The following is a 17,772-nucleotide window of genomic DNA, read 5'->3' on the forward strand; positions in this document are numbered from 1 at the left end:
CCACCCAATGCAACTGAGTAACATTGTCCTGGTGCCATGGAGGTGGCTGGCCTGACACACCAATAATGAAGCACCTATCAGGCACTGGATTTGTGGTTTTATATAGAGGCACCACTGGTGGTATATCTGGAAATTTGATTCATCAGCTGAAAATTCAGCATTTCTTTGTACCATGCACTAGAGCAGTTAACTCTGCTGCACTTTCAGCTTGCTGCTTGAAAAGTTGTCATTAAATGTTGTTACTCAGTCAAATACTGTGTACCTCATGATAATTGCCCTCAAAAGTCTTTCAAAGTTTGAGACTTGGTCCACAATTCCTAGTGGCTTGCCATCACTCATGTTGTATGAGGAGAACAGTCTATTAAAGGACTAGTCGTCCAGATAAAAGCAAAAATACTATGGATGCTGAAAGTTTTAAAAATGCTGGAGAAGTAGGGCCAGGAAACTAGCCACCTGAATGCATGAGCACCAACTAGCCACAAAAGACATGATCAATCACATGTCCTTCTTCATCTGTGTATGGACACCAGTTTGACTGGGTCAATACATCCACCCTGGGACAGGCTAAACAAAGATAGGAATTCCTAGAGGCCTGGCATTCAAACTGGAGCTCCAATAACATAGGAGATTTGGACATCCATTTACCAACCTCTCAAAGCACCAGAAGTGATATCACCAACCACAACAGACCAAGACAAATATTAAGCAGGATAGACCACAGTGCTTCAGAGGCTTACTGATATTACCTAGCATGGTGTCAAACATCTGAGAATAAAATCTAAACAGCTCAGTGAGCAAACAGGCAACAAAATGCTTTCTGAAAATCCATTTGCTCCTCCCTCAGTAATATTCAAGTGAAATACTTATACACTAACTAGCAATTCTATCAGTCATTGTTTATTTCAAAACTTGAACACCCCAATTATTCTTTGAGCATTTTCTACAAGAATTAATATTGCTAGAGCAATTAATATAGTGAACAAAAGGTGAAGATCCCACATCGCATGTCCAATATAGTGAGCACAACTATCTAGGAATTTCAAAAATTCATTCTTGGTGCTGCAAGCCAAGAATACATGTTTGAAAAGACAAATGTTTGACTAGGTATACCAGGGCCAAGCAACCACTAGTATATGGGGACAAAACTTAGAACTAAGAGGCTGAACAGGCTGGGGCTGTTTTCCCTGGAGTGTCGGAGGCGGAGGGGCAACCTTAGAGGTTTACAAAATTATGAGGGGCATGGATAGGATAAGTGGGCAAAAGTCTTTTCCCTGGGGTCAGGGAGTCCAGAACTAGAGGGCATAGGTTTAGGGTGAGAAGGGAAAGATATAGAAAAGAGAAACTTAAGGGGCAACTTTGGTATGGAATGAGCTGCCAGAGGATGTGGTGGAGGCTGGTACAATTGCAACATGCAAGAAGCATTTGGATGGATATATGATTAGGAAGGGTTGGGAGGGATATGGGCCGGTGGTGGCAGGTGGGACTAGTTTGGGTTGGAATATCTGGTCGGCATGGACGGGTTGGACCGAAGGGTCTGTTTCCATGCTGTACATCTCTATGACCTTAATGAATTTTGAACAGATGCACCACTAATTTGTAGCTTGCAATCGTAAGTGTAATTGTGTTCCCCCCACCAGCTTTGGCTGGTCAGAATTTTCTTTAAAAGGACTTACATATAAGTGGCTTAATTTAGAGGAGTGATATACTTATGCAAGTTTAATTTTTCATTGAGATCTGATAGATCGTAGAACCAGATTGAAATTGATGCAAAGAGCAAAATGAATTAACTGTCACCTGCTGTTTCTGCTTCTAACCTGGTAGTCTTAACTCTGAGTTCTCACTCCTGCAGGAATTAAATTGCTGAACTCCTGTAAGACAGTAGCCAAAGAGTGCCTGTTACTTTGCTTGATCTTTTCAAACTAAATATATTTGGTCTCTAAACTAAGTGTGTCTAAATGGATTCCAAAAACATTGCCTTTAGCCATCTGGTGCTAGCTCATATGCAGCAAGATAGTATTTTTCACATTATGAGTTAGCGATGCAAATACCTCAATAGATCAACCCCACAACTTTGTATTAATACCTACATGGTCACCTATTTGTTACATATTGTCAAAATTAAAATGAAAGGCTTCTACATCTTTCATATCAATTTTGACATATTTAACAGATCCCCACAAGGTTGTTGGCTATGATAGGATTGCTCTCCATCACACATCTTTATTCCTACCTTTCATCTCTCACCTCCACCATTAAGTCACCTTGAGTTTCCTGTTCAAACCTCAGTCAAAAAACCTGCACCATTTCTTGTACTAGGGCCTTCCTTTCCTTCGTCCCCCACTTAAATCATTTTTTTCATGTTCAAGCTGCTTCTTTTGAACTTTAATTTTAGCCATTTCCAACAATCAAGTTTTTGCCAGAATTATCTCCTCTTTCTGCACTGAGTGACAACAGCAACTCTAGCACGTCAATTTCAAAACCTCTGCGCACTTTCTGTAAAAATTATGATTTTTTTTCCCCACACCCGGAAGACTAGTGACTTAACCCTGCCTTTCCAGGTGTTCATTAGTAGTAGTCAGGCTGGCTGTGTGTGGGAGATGATGCATCACAAATTTGTTTTTTCATGAAGTGACCAGGAAGGCTGATGAGGGCAATGGCAGTAGACAGACTATACTGAATATGCCTCTACCTAGTGCGTATTTATAGGGTGTTACTATATTGGAACAGCTAATTGGGGGTCAATGACTAAGCATTTTGATAATTATGGTGAAGTCAATTTTTTGACATTATACGCTGTAACTAAGAGACAACTTTTGTTTTGAGCACGGTACTTTAACCAATCTAACTGCATCTACAGGAACACAACCTTGCACTTGTGTTATTTTTAAAAAAAGTTAGGGTTTTGATTTTGAGGGAGTTTGGTCTGGTCCATGACAAATTCAGGGCTCCTGTCGGGATGAAAGTCTAATTCCAGATCTGGTTTATACCAGACTCCCAATGCAGCGAGTGGCCTTTTCTTTTACAGGTCAGAGAAAGTCATACAGCATGGAGACAGGCCCTTCGACTCAAGCTGGTTCACCATGACCAGAATGTCCATGCTAACCTCATCTCTCTAATCTTTCCAAGCCATGTATTTGTCCAAATGCCTTTGAAATTAATAATGTACCTGCCTCAACATTTCACTGGCAGCTCATTCTATATGCACACAATCTGTTTTTTTCTAAAAAAAATTGCCTTTATTCTCCCCTCTAACCTTAAACTGATGCCCTCTAGTCCTGGACTTCCTAACCTTGAGGAAAAGACAGGGTCACTGATTAAATTGGTTTAGCAGAATCTTTTGATGAGGGCAGTGCTTTCAATGCAATTCCTCCATTTCAGCTTTCAGCCTCAATTCAAATGAGTTTTCATGATACTCGTCTGTTGGAATTCCGATTTGAATCTTCGCTATTTCAATTGTATGAGTGAGTATTTCCACATTTCCAACTGTGGATATTAACACTTAAATTGCCAGGAATACTGAGTGCATTCAGAAAATCTCAGTTTGAAAGTACCTCATCACCACTATTTCCCAATACCACACAATTTACAATTGTTATTGATTTGTGTAGGTTCATAGCACTATTTATGAATCCACAAAAAACATTTTGCAAGTTTTTTGGAGAAAGTAAGCTTTTGAACGAAAAAAAGCTATTTCTCCCACTAACTCTTTTGGAACATACTAAAGAAGTCTCAATTGTTATGATCAACCAGAGAGAAGGACTGAATACATTTCCTTTTGTTAAGGCTCTTGCCTGGCTACAGATTGTTATTTCTTTGGAGCAGTTAGGTCACATCAAAATGCAGTTCTCTAGGTTCATTTAGTTGAAAACCTTAAGAACTTATCACTTAAAATGCAAAGTAGAAATACATTTTCAAGATTGGAAATTAGTGATAAGTATTACATACAGTTGGGACATTATGAATGAGACACCATGCAAGGAAACAACCTGAAATTCACAACTTTAGTTTGAAATACTTACATGTATCCAAATATTGTTCCTGCTTATTTCCATATGCTCTGAAGTGATTTTTTAAAAAGAGAAAGTGATCGAAGGGACAAACAGATCAATTTATTATTTAATTTCAACATTATTAAGTGGTAAAGGGAATCCCTGTGCTAAGGGAGACCAAAGAGAATCAACTAAGCCATAACCAGTTACGTCCTTTTGTTCCTATTTTTTGAAATAATGGAGTGACATTGAAACCACGTTAATAGGGACAAGTATCCTTAAGCTTGAGTAAATTGGAGGCCTTTGTGCCATATTCATATTAGAAGACCAAAACATTTTCAGAAGCAACGTAGCATCATTCAACATTTTTCTTTCCAAATTCATTAACAGATGGAAATGTTACTGGTTAAACTAGTGTCTACAACAGCATTTTGTGTTAAGTAAAGAGGATGATGAGATACTATCATAAACTGCTGCGATAGAAGCATGTCCTGCTATTATGGAGGGATTTCCAGTATTTTGAACCAGTTGTAGAATGAACAATAGTTCCCAATCAGGATGACGTACAACTGAAATGACTGTATTGGTGTGCCCAAATGTACGGCCCTTGTACTCTTAAGTACAGAGATCATGAGTCTAAAGTGCTTGTGAATTTTTGCAGTGCATCTTGTAGATAATAGTATATTTACTACGTATTGGTGGTAGACTGAATGCATGGTAACATTGTTAACACAGTAAAAACAATGACTGCAGATGCTGAAAACCAGATTATAGGTGCTGGAAAAGCACAGTTCAGGCAGCATCCGAGGAGCAGGAAAATCAACATTTTGGGTAAAAGCCTTTCATCAGGAATGATCTCTGTACTTCAGGATGCTGCCTGAACTGCTGTGCTTTTCCAGCACCACTAATCTAGAATAACATTGTCAATGCTACTACTTTGTCCCACATGGTTTCAAGCTTCCAGTTCTGTTGGATCTGCACAGAGACAGGCAAGTAGTCCACCATACACTTTGCATCTACTTTGTAGAATTATCAAACACCCTTGCAATTGACAAGCTAGAAGATTGGGTATTGGTAATAATAGCTGAAGATTAAAAACTGAAAACTACCTTCCCTTTCTGTAGTGTAGGGTCTCCCTGGTGTCCATGAACTCAAATTTTCCTCAGAGTTCAGATACCACCCTTAGTGAAAATGGCCTCGTGACAGGAACTGTGCTCCCACCTCCCCAAAAATTCAAGTCTTACTCATTTTAGGCCAATCAGCAACAATGGTAAGTCAGACATGCTACAGCTTTGTTATTACCACTAAAGGGGATGAGAAAGTGAGTTGAGAAAATACAGTAGAAAAATAAATTGGAATAAAAAGTTCTAAGTCCTCAAAAGGCCAAGGGAAAGAAAAAAAAAACACCCAGAATTTAGAATCTGATTGGGGATGGCAACATAAAGAGGACTTGGAAAAAAGTTACTGAGACAATTGAAGATGCCATGGTCAAAAATATGGATGTACGATAAAGAAACAGATCCTTTGGCCAACTCACCACCTACCTCCTCTGGCAGCTCATTCCACCCTCTATTAAAGTTGCTCCTTAGATCTTTTAAGTTTAGGGTGAGTGGAAAGAATTATGTCCTCTCGCTCTAAACTCCCCACAACCCAGGGAAAAGACTTTTCTATCTATCCTATAAATATCCCTCATGATTTTATAAAACTTCCGTAAGGTCAGCCCTCAGCCTTAGGCTCCAGGGAAAACAGCCCCAACCTATTTAGCTCTTCCCTATAGCTCAAACCCTCCAACCCTGGCAACATCCTTGCAAATCTTTGAGCCCTTTCAAGTTTCATAAACTGGAGACCGGAATTACATACAATATTCCAAAAGTGGCCTAATATCCAATACAACTGCAACATGACCTCCCAAATCCTATAATTAATCCTCCCAATAAAAAAAGGAAAGCATACTAAACATCTTCACTGACTTTTTTACCTGCAACTCCACTTTCAAGTAATATGAACCTTCATGCCAAGGTCCCTTTGTTCAGCAACACTCCACAGGTCACCATTAATCCTGCCCTGAACAGACTTTCCAGAAGTGAAGAAATTTATTTAACTCCATCTGCTATCATAATAAACCTGCTTCACTGGAGACTACACCTCTAATTTGGGTTATCTGCAAACTTACTAACTGTACCTCCTATACTCATATCCAAATCATTCATACAATGAAAAGCAGTGGACAAAGCACCAATCCTGTGGCACAATATTGGTCACAGGCCTCCAATCTGAAAAGTTTACTCTCCTCCACCATCTTCATAATCAGATTATCAGAACCAACTGAGCAAATCCTGTGAACACAGACAACTGAACTACTTTGCCAGCCACCAATAACCCCATGTTCACGTGCATTTGTAAAAAGAAAAAGGCCGGGGTGGGGGGGGGGGGCGAAGAGAAGAGAGACCTGGAATTTAAATTGAAAGTAATTATGAACTCTTGGTTTTAAAAAAAACTTTACATGTATCCAGAATCCATGGCAGTTATTCCCAAAGTGTGATGTGCTTTTATTCTTAAAAAGGCAGCTAAATTCGGGAACTGTGCTTACATTTTGAATAGTCAGGCTTTGTATCCTGCCTGCAATCCCAATAAACCTGATAAGTCCGCGTGCATTTTTGGAGACCTAATAGTTCAAATGACCTGAACAGTGGCAGACTGAGTTCAATTTAGAAAAATGCAATACCTTGCATATTGCTAAAAACAAAACCCTAGGACATAGTTAACGAGACCCCTGGGTGCTATCGTGGAACGTAGACACCTAGGGGTTTTAGGTATATAATTCTTTGAAATTTGCATAAGTAGACAGTGGTGGAACACACTTGCTTTCATTGCTAAAGGCTTTTGAGTATAAAGGGTAATGATATCACATTGAGGTTGTACAGGACATTTGGGAGGCTTCTTCTGGAGTACTGTGTGCAGTTCTACCCCTCCTGTAGGAAAAAAGTAATAAGGGCTCAAACACTTTACTAGGACTTGTTGGAAATGGAGGGTTAGAGTCATAACAAGGATGGCGAGTTCAAAGCTAGGAGGCATTTTGTTTAAAAAAAGTGAAAGGAAAAATGATTAAGTTGCCCGCATGTCCTTTTAAAGGAAAGCTGTGTGAAATCAACTCGCAGGCAGTTAGGGATGCAGTTACAAATGATTCAAAGGACACTTGGTCAAGTACACAAACAGGAAAACTGGAGGGATATGGACAAACAAGTGAGACTAGTTTTAGTTTGCAGGCAAGGTGGTTAAATATAATTGTTGAGGACTAGTTGGACCAAAGGCTCTGTTTCCATTCTGTATGGATATGACTGACTAAATATATACATTCAGGCTTTCATGTGAAATTAGGTTTAATCCAGGCTTGAGAAAGGCATTGTTCCATCATGCACATCACGATGTTAGTGCCTTACTTTAATTCAACATCATGAACATACATCTTAGAGCTTCACAGCAAGTTAAGGGAATTGTTTTATTTCCCAAGGAGGAATTCAAGGCTTGCTGGAGTACTGCGATTGCAGAGCAAACTCAAACAGCTTAACCGTCTACTCCCACTAGAATCCCTAATGTAGTACCAGGCCATTGAGTCTACATCAACGCTTCAAAGATCAATCCACCCATACCCACCTCATTACCCCATGCCTGTAATTCTGCATTTTCCATCACTAATCCACTTAGCCAGCACATCCTTCAGCACTCTGGGTAATTGTGCATTACCACACCACCTAACTTGTATATCTACATACTGGGAAGAAAGCCATACAGACACAGGCAGAGTGCGCAAACACCCAACATGGGAATCAAAGCCAGGTCATCTCTCGCAGAGGTGCAAGTGCTAACCAATGTGCTATTTCAAAGCATGTATGACCTCACCCCTCCCTCAGTAAAAAAAAAAAAAATCTCAACCCCTGCAGCATAGCGACCATTCAACCTAAGTCTACACTGACCCGCTGAAGAACATACCACCCAGATTCACCCTAACTTTGCATTTACCATGGCTAAATCTACTTAACCAGCACATCTTTGGAGAAAACCCATGCAGATATTGGGAGAATGAGTAAACTCATTCTGTCGACCCAGACAGGAATCAAACCCAGGCCTCTAGAGCCAGCATGCCTACTTTTAAAACTTCACCTGGTCATTCCTGCATTACTTGTTTTTGCTAGTGAGTTTTGTGTAACTTGTCTAATCACCCTGAATTACAATGAGGTAAAAGGCAATGGACAAATTATTTCCTTGAAGTTTCATTCATAATGAAGTGTATATAATAAATTCCAACATCTACCCTAGTAGAGGCATTAAATAACAGTTTCCATTCTTTCAGTGGTTCCTGCTGACTGAAAGATAGCCATTCCAGAAACTACAGAATCTCAAAAAGTCCTTCACAGATTGCATCTATTACCTCCACAGCTTTTTTCAACTGAAAATGAAGCTCACCTGACCCAAGTCTTCAAGATATTAAGTATTAGCCATTATTATAACATGAATTGTCACTTTCTCCGATCTCATGAAGCAAACATTAAGTTGTTAACCACATTGGGGTCAACGTTCACTTTGGATGTTTCTGCACGTTTTAGTGTAGATCTTGTTTAATTAAGTGCTCTCCATGGTCTGACTTTAAATGGGTGAAATGTTTATCCTCTTGTTGCTTCGCTACACCCAAACTATTCTTCCGATTTACAATGACCATTACACGTATATGGTCATCCATTAGCAATCCTTACCACAACCTTTCATCTTAAAAAAAATAAGTCCACCGACTTTTCTCTCATCTCCATATGGTAATTAATCCATTTCTTCAGTTTGTGCAATCAAGATATCAAGTTATGATACTTTAATACTTGAAGTTGATGCTTGCCATCATCTATTCCACAGTAATTTTTAACTATAGCTGCTCATCTTGAAGCAGAATTCTCTCAAGTTTCCAACCTTTCTGCTAACACCAGCTTCCCAGTCACCTCTTCAAGCACTCAATTTTGTTACTTATTTGTTAGTTAAATACGGAATTTGAAGACCATAACCTCCAAAATAATCCCAATCTACTGAAAAAAAAAATTGATTTTACAACTTCATGCCCCCAAACTTGATTAAAGTCACAAGTAACAGCACAGACCACAAACTCTGGACGTTACCCCCGAGAACACCCTGCATCCTGGACATTCACAGCTTGGCTATCGGGGCACAACACATGCTCCTGAAGCATCATGTACAACTAAAGAACATTCACTTTAATCCTAATATCCTAGCATTAGTATCTTTGCACTCTTTCTCCTCTCTGCACAGCTAAAATCCAGTGATGTCCCTGACAGCAGTCTAAGAAATACTACCATCACCGTTTCCACATCCAAAGTGGAAACCCTAACATGCTTGTAGATTGTTTAATTTTTAAACAAACAACCACCTTAGTCCCTTTAAATTCCCTCAATATTACATTTTACCCGATTCTCAAAAGAATTCAGATGTTCACTGCCAGAATGGAGTCTTAGCTTTGGTTCTTCCTACCTCTTTTTGGAAATAACTTTGTTTGCAACAACTCTAAGAGGTCAATTTTCTTTTTTGCTGGTTTAAAACTGTCTCACCTATTTAAGTTAGTCTTCAAATTTAGAAGTTCAATTTTAGATTCAATTTTAGATTCACTTGCTTTGGTTAAGAGTCTAAATCTTGATTCAAATACCATTTCTGCAGCTTGGCAATGTCTTCATTGTCATACTGAAGAACAAACTCCACCCTTCATATTTGATATTATCCCAAAATACACTGTCCCCAAACCAGCTTTTGATTTCATTGCATTTTTACCCTTTTGTCCACTACAAAATCTTAATATCCTTTCATTTCTAAGAAATTTCTTGAACTCTCCAAACCTTTCCATGTTTTCCGTCAAAAAGCACAGAATCTTTATTATACACTGCTGTCCTCAATAAGCATTTAAGAAAGGCGTTTCCACTAAACACTGAATAGGTTCTGCAAAATCAGTGTAAGTTTCCCAATTAAACACCCACAGCAGCACCACCCCCAAAGTGCTTGGGACAAGATCAAGGGCTGTCATAGTAGCTCTGGGACCATAATGTTTGTCAAGGAGTGTTGCTGGCTGCACAAGAAGCCAAAGTCAGAACAATGGAGGTTTAATATGCACTTCACTGTTCCACTGGAACAGTGGATCAACTCTTCCAACTGTCTTGTGCCATCTGATTGTCAGGAGACAGACTCCAGCCAACTGCAAATTCCTCCAGTAGGTCAATTATACAGGTAGGCAGTAACATTCTATTGTAAGAAGTCAGAAGGACAGGCATGTCAATAATTTTGCCAATTTTAAAAAGCTCAGGTCGACTAGACATTGAAAGTGATCGCACATAATCACTCCAGTTACTTTAAAGAGATGCATTTCAATGATGACATTAGGCTGTATGTAATTGCCCCAAGTTAAGCTTCTAAGTTCAATAAAAATTAGATATCAAAGGGTGATTAGGAAGGCCTGTCAAATTATACCAAATTATTTGGCCATACCTAGTCAAATTAACACAGGTCAAATACACTAGTTACTGCAACTAAAATTTAAACCAGTATTTCACAAGCAAATATTTAAAATAAAAGTAAAGCTAACCATCAAGTTTGATCTTTCTGACCATTCATCCATTTTTGTCTCGGAGCAAACACCACCAAATGAGGCAGAAAGCCACAAAGCTATCTACTAAGCAGTTTCACAATTATTTTGTTCTGAAGAGTCTTACCTTTTTCCTGGAATTAATCCCTGCAGAAGCAAATGAAAAAGGCAAAATAACAGTTCAACACATCAGGATGTTTCACACCTGGTGACTAATTCAAACTAAGTGGCACATGGGCGACAAAGTTCAAAGCAAACTACAATGGACCATTCAGCACAACAGTCAGAAGCATTTTTCATTAAAGTAAATTTCAAAAGGCTAAAATTTTACAACAAGAGACAAAACAGAATGTTCTATATGCACTAGTTAATGGGGCAATTTCATCTTTATTAGCAACTGAAGGTTTGGGTCCAAGTTATAGTTTAAAAGTCAAAAATAAAGCACAAGATTGACAATTTAGTTTGATACCATCTTATACAGGTTTTCAAATTTGATATAGCAATTACAATTTTAAAAAGTGAGCAATCTGAAGCAACAAGTTTGTTTGTAAGTAATAAATGGGCACCACTACAAGAATTTTAACATCCAGGACTGCAGTCAACATGTTTGGCATCAATACACACTTATGTACAGAGGAACCTTGATTATCTGGCAAGATTGCAAAGTCCTGGTGCTCCACTAAACTACGTTATCCAGCATTTAATTAATCAAGCAAAATACTGCCCACCTGTGTCCTTCAGATGATTGAGGTTCTCTGTATAGCATGGAAATTAAAGACAATGTACACCACCAGATAATACATTCTAAAGTTCAAGCTTACTCTAATGGCACCTGCCAGTCCCTTAACCTCCAAGGCAAGATCAACAGTACTACTTCCTAGTTGCACAACTCCATCTGGGGTTAGAGGGCAGCATTAGGACTAAAACAGAGTTCAATCAGCTCTGTCCAACCAAGTAACTATAACTACTTTAAATAGTGCAGTTATACTAATTTATTTAGTAACATCATTTAACTTAAAACTTTGGTTGTCGTCTTGTCTCCAGGTTCTTGCTGCTACATCCAACTGTGCCCACCATCCTTAACAGGCCGGGACAAGTGCAATACCATGTACATTTGTCAGCATTGCAACAAATCCCAACCTGTGCAAGACAGGGTTGTATCTTGAGGTGGATACTTCCAACATTAGTTGTATTTTACTTCTATAGTCAGTTTTGCATGGATTTGCACAGCAATATTTATTAACAGCTGGATGCAAACCTGCAAAACTAACTAGAGAAGCTTTCCACGGTCACAACTTATACAGCTTTAGTCTATTAGCTGGTAGTACTCAAGTGCTTATATTGCAGTAGATTGTTGCAACACTACCTGCACTATAAGCACTTTAATACTGCTTCAGCTATGAGCCTCCACAGCAATGATTTGCTTCACTTACCGTCAACCCAGTCCACCATCAGTTTTGCATAGATTTGCACAACTAATCTCTTCTTGTGGTGCAACCATGCAAAACTGGTAGAAGACTGCAATACTACAAGATTCACAAAACGACCAAAGACCCACACAAGCTGATTAGAGTTACTTATGCCAGAAGGAGCACTTAGGGCAGTAGATTCTACTCTACTTCACTATCTGCACTAGATGCACCTTAACACAAGAGACCTTACTAAGAGATAAGGCTGTAATTAGATTTGAAGGTTCAATGAGGGTTACTGTCAATATAATGCTTGAAGTGCCTCCACTGCAGTAGATTTTAGACACTACCTGCACTGTAAGCACTTTGACATTACTTCTGACCTAAACCATACCAGAAGCATCAAAAAAATTCCAGGTTCTTTCCAGGCATTCAGATCTGAAAAACAAAAAAGTTAATTATCACAAAATCCATAAACGACTCCATATTAGTGTGATCATTCTGATCAGGAATGATAGCAAATTGTAATTGAAGTTATGTTTTTGTTAGTTCAAGTGAATCATTTGGATTTCAACTCAACTTGTAGAAAAAGCAATCACTCAGGGTGGGGGAGACTGTTGGAATGATTCAACTGAAAATCAGCCAACATCTACACAAGCTCACATAACCAACTTTCAATTTGCCTCAATTATGGAAAGGCAGGTGTGGTATCAAGCTTGAAACTAGTAAAGCTGGACATCAGCAGTTCCAGCACAATGTGAAGAAAGAATTAACATGTCAAATCTGGCACATCTTTATCCTTTGTATGAGGTGATTGTTTGACATTGATTTCACATTACTTGGAGGTCAGAATTCATGGCATTACACTTTACCAACTTCTAAAGAACCCCCCTCCATACCATTGTTCTGTTAAACAGAATTCTACTGCCTTTAAAATCTCAATACTATTTAGTGGGATATAGATCATATCCAAAAATGGCCTCTTGAATTATATTTGCAAGAGATATCATTTTGAAATAACTTTTCCTCATCATTCAGGTTGGCAGTTTTCAAATGATCCAAGCAGCAAAAGTCATTCTACAAAGCTTTAAATGCTAGTAAGGCAGACTACAGAAAATACACCAATTGGAATTATCATTAAACCCTATTTTGAATCAGATTTGTGCCAGTTTTTCAGAAGTGTTTGGCAAAATCTGCTTTTGAATCAGTGTCAGGAAGGATGACAAAATCTCTAATGAAGTAACCCAATTCTATGTAGAATCTTTGTACAACTGGTATAGTTATTTTATGCTGAGTATTCCCTTTAGCAACATTTCACTGATTATGAAAATACTGATTGCAAGTCTCCAAAGGGAAGACACCTTAAATGCGCAAGCCAACTGTATGGTCGGGAAATACCAAGTGTACATGTTCCAGTACTCTTAAGTGCAAGAAACCAAAAACTTAATCTAATGTCAGTTTAGGGGACAAAAACTAAACTAGTCATTTATCTTCCAGGGCTGTTTATTCTGAAATAGTTGGAGAGTTAGCTGATTCAAGTAGAATGTTCTTCACAATACAGCAGATAGCCAGGATAGCTGATTAAAGAACATTGCATTGTATCATACTGTGGCAAAAACATGATACTCCACAAAACATAACGGGCCAGGTATGTTTAGGGCCAGAATGGTATTATTACCAGTGGGATTCATGTTCAAGACACTGAGCAGCAGATATTCCAGTTAAAAGTAACCGAAAAGTGCCACAAAACAGAAGGCAAACCCCAGAAGTAGTTGTTCAACAAGCTATTGGGGGTGGAAGAATAGGAGAAACAGACAAGAAAGATCAAGTCAATATCCACTAAGAGTAAAATGCACGATTACTGTACAAAAGTTGCTCATTACAGTTTAATTCAATCTCGTTATCCATCTAATGAGAAAAAGGTGGCATGCAAATAAAGAATAGATCTACTACAGTAGATTAGGAGAGCCCTCAGAGGTGCACAGCTTGTGCTTTCTACCCATGTGGGTATGGAGGGAACTGTGCAGTGACATTATTGGGTTTGGGGGTAGCTTCTAACGACAATGCTGTCCGTCCCTGGCATGTTGTTGATCGAGGGACACGTGTGCACACCTTCATCCTCGACACTACTGGATTATTATACTGACTTGTGTACTCCTGCCCTGCGTTGGCAGAGAAGGCCGCACCAACGTCTGTTCTCTTGACTTATCCAGCAGTTGTGATAGAGCGAGGGGGGAGAAAAAAAAAGGCTGGCACGGCCTCTGGTCTACACAGAGATAATGAGGCCGCTATGTAGCCAGATAGAGAGGCAGCCGTGGTCTCAAACCCTCTTCCCACACCACCGGACAGGAGGCCATGTCCCCTCTCCCTCCCTCTAGCACCACGCTGCCGCCACATTTTTCAGGAGCCGCCACTCGACGTCGCGGGTCAGCGGTCGGTCAGAAATGACGCACTCGACAAACCCGGAGCACACTTCACCGCGGCCGGAGATTGGGGAGGAGAGGGGAGGGAGGGAAGGAAGGTAGAGAGAGGAGGAACAGTGTGGAAAACGGACGACCAGCAACAAGCGGTGGGGTGTAAAAAAAAAGTCTTCACCTCGCCATCTGAATTTCAAACTCAAAAGACAGCTACGCGCGATATAGAATCCCAGACCCTTCAAACCTTCCGCGCCCGATTAAAAACCCACTCGGACGGAAAAGCCCAAGGCCTACACGCGTGTTACAAGGGCGCATGCGCGTATTCCCATCCCCCTCCCCGCACATCATGGCGCTGAGGCTAGAACTCGATTTGTTCCAAAAAGCGCCACACAAAGGGGCAAAAACAAACCAAGCGGGCAAGGCTGAAGCGGCACGGATCCCGCGAACCGGTTGAGCACTCACTTCAATGTGAGCGACCCCCCCCACCCCGGTCGCCATACTAGCACTAAATACTAACTACCCCGCTCCTCTTGCCTTACCCCCTCCCCCTCTCCAGCCGCGGCCCCGCAGTGCAGCGCGCGCCGCACACGCGGCTCTGGTGCCGCTGCGACCGTTTAAATTCAAACTCCAGAGCCTCAACGGCAGGGTCGCCACTCGACCCTCCGGGGTGGGGGAAGGGAGAAAAGGAAAAGAAAGAGGGAGGACAAGAGAGAAAAGACTCTACGCTAACATCACCTCGAGATGCGCGGCGGACAGGCTAGGCCCACTCAAACATGTGGCTTTTTGTTCTGAATAACTTTGGGGAGGCGTGGGTCCAAGGGAGGGGAAAGGCGGGGGATACGAAGTAAAGGAAGTGAGCACCTCCCCTCCCGACCCCACAAAACGAGAGTGGGAGACACCAAACGGAGTCAGAATGAAGAAAGACTTAGAGGCAACGGAGCAATAGGCGGCGAAGACCTTTTAAGTCTGAACCACCCCCGCTATTACCTCTACCTCTCCGTACCTTCACCCTTTAAGAAGGCCCCGCTTTGTGACGCGGCCGAGCATCCCTGACGACCCCATGTTGAACCGACTTAGGCACCCGGACCCGACGCCGTGGCTCTGCCTCCCTTTCCCCACTTAAAAAAGTGAAAAGAAAAAGCCCGCCCCTCTCCGTTCGTGGAAATAGCGACGGCGCCAACTCCAAAAAAAATAAATAAATAAACAAGCCAGTAAGCGGACAGGCAGCGAGAACGCTGAGCGCGGAGCAAGCAGGCCCAGGCTGCAAGGAAAACCTGGAAAGGAGGAAAGAAAGAGAGAAGGCCACGAGGAACAAAACCGTCAAAGAAAGAAGATTATATAGCCGAGCGAAATGGAAAGGGCAGAAGCGAGTTCCCAACACACATACATACCAACACCAAGAGGACAAGCGGACGGGTACGCTTTCACTCACGCAACTTTGGGCCGCTCGGGCGGGGGCAAAAAAAAACTTTTTTAAACAAATGAACTGAATACGAGGGTCACCGTTAGGTGGGGGGGGGGGGTGGAGAAAGAAAGAGGGGAAGGAGAAAGAGAGAAGATGGTAAATCCTGGCAACGAGCCCAAATAAGCTTCTCTCTCCTTTTTCCCCCATTCTCTCTCTTCCCTCCCGCCCCCCTTTACTTTTCTGCTCCTCGCGGCGGCGAGCAGTTGAAGAAGCTACTGCGATTTCTGGAAAGTGGCGCGAATGCAGCACCATGTGGGTGAATGAAGGGCGGCTCCCGGTTCAACGTAAATATACTACACACGGGCTCATTAGCATGTAGCCCGGTGTCAATCACCGCAGCTGCCATAGCGACCCTGACACCCCATTTACTCCTTTCTTAAAATAATATAAAATACCGGGCCCACTTCCCACTGACTCCCCAAACTTCCAACTTTAATCGGTACTCTTTCATAACGCCTCCCTGCTAACAAGGACTGACTGATCTAACACGGATTCTCTCGCGCTCTCTCTCACTTTCTTTCTTTCTTTCATCAATTGTTTCCCCCACCCTCTGTACCCAGGGAAATGGCAGGTTTTATCTCTGGCTCCTCTATTTTACTTTTTTCTGCCGCTTTGCAAGTGAGAGAACCTGCATATTCTTATTCTTCCCCACCCTCCAACCCTGATTAAGGCTCCACCGTCACGTGTAAGACCGTGTCCTGCTTTGCTGAAGATAGCAAGCAGCAGCAAACAACAACAAAAAAAAACCGCTGGCCGCCCTCGTGTTATCAATGGGGGTAACACACACCCACACACACACACACATTAGCACGTGCCCGCCTTTTTCTTTTTAAGAAGCAGCGCCGAAATTATGAACGGACGTAAACACAACCTGCACTTTTTTAGGTGAATGAAAATAGAGACTTTAAATAGTAATTAATCTTAGGCCACAAAAAATACTGCGCTCAGGACAAGATTTGATGTTTCTTTCAGATCACTACAGTACAAGGGCATATTTTGTGAAACTCGTGCAGATTAATAGAATTTAAAGCTATACACTTTATACCCAGATATTCTGTACCAGGTTAAGTGCTAATTAATGAAAACGTGCTTGTTAATGTTGAGTAAATTGAAAGTGCATTGTATTCACTGCTAATCAGATGCCTGAGACTATTAATAACGCACAGATTTTGATTTTATGTTGAGTTGAAATTAAGTTTCTCTAGGAAACAATTCAGCTATTTTGGACAAGATTAAATCTGTAGCGCTTGGTTAATCATCGTTTCTTTTGAAAAGTCACTCATTTATGTCAGGCAATAAGATGTCTTTCGTATTTGGCAATTTACGTAAGTACATTTCTCATTTTAGTCTGAATATATAACTAAAATAAATTTTATTATAAGGATGAAATTCTTTTTAGAAGGAGCAACATTTTTTCATATTTAAGGAAAATTAATTTTTCACAAAGTTGTAAAGTATCTGTGGAATTAAAATATAATAAAGAGCAACACAGTTTTTAACATTTCACACTTAATCATAACATTTGAAGAATTAATAGAAAGTCAACTAGGTGTGACTTAATTATTTTGGATTTTGAAAAGATTTCTGATAAGCAATCATATAAAAGGACTCTGACCAAGTTAGAACATAGAGAGTCAGGGAATAAATAGTGGAATGGATCGCAAGATAGCTACAAATCAAGAGCATAAGAGCTGACAGTAGTTATTCAGATTAATTAAAGGTGGTAATGATAGAACATAGAACATAGAAGGATACAGCGCAGTACAGGCCCTTCGGCCCTCGATGTTGCGCCGACCGAGTCCTACCTAACCTATACTAGCCCAATAACTTCCAAATGCCTATCCAATGCCCGCTTAAATGAACA

General features: G+C 40.7%; 1 long non-coding RNA gene across 1 annotated transcript in view; it reads left to right on the forward strand.

Annotated features, from left to right (window-relative positions):
- Positions 1 to 14,796: 14,796 nt before the first annotated feature.
- LOC132816680 (uncharacterized) overlaps positions 14,797 to 17,772 on the forward strand; it is a 94,619-nt gene continuing 91,643 nt past the window's right edge. The window contains exon 1 of the long non-coding RNA XR_009644816.1: positions 14,797 to 15,859. This is a non-coding gene — a long non-coding RNA (uncharacterized LOC132816680). The remainder of the gene's footprint in view (positions 15,860 to 17,772) is intronic.

Source organism: Hemiscyllium ocellatum, chromosome 6 (assembly GCF_020745735.1).
Source record: "Hemiscyllium ocellatum isolate sHemOce1 chromosome 6, sHemOce1.pat.X.cur, whole genome shotgun sequence".
NCBI lineage: Eukaryota > Metazoa > Chordata > Chondrichthyes > Orectolobiformes > Hemiscylliidae > Hemiscyllium > Hemiscyllium ocellatum.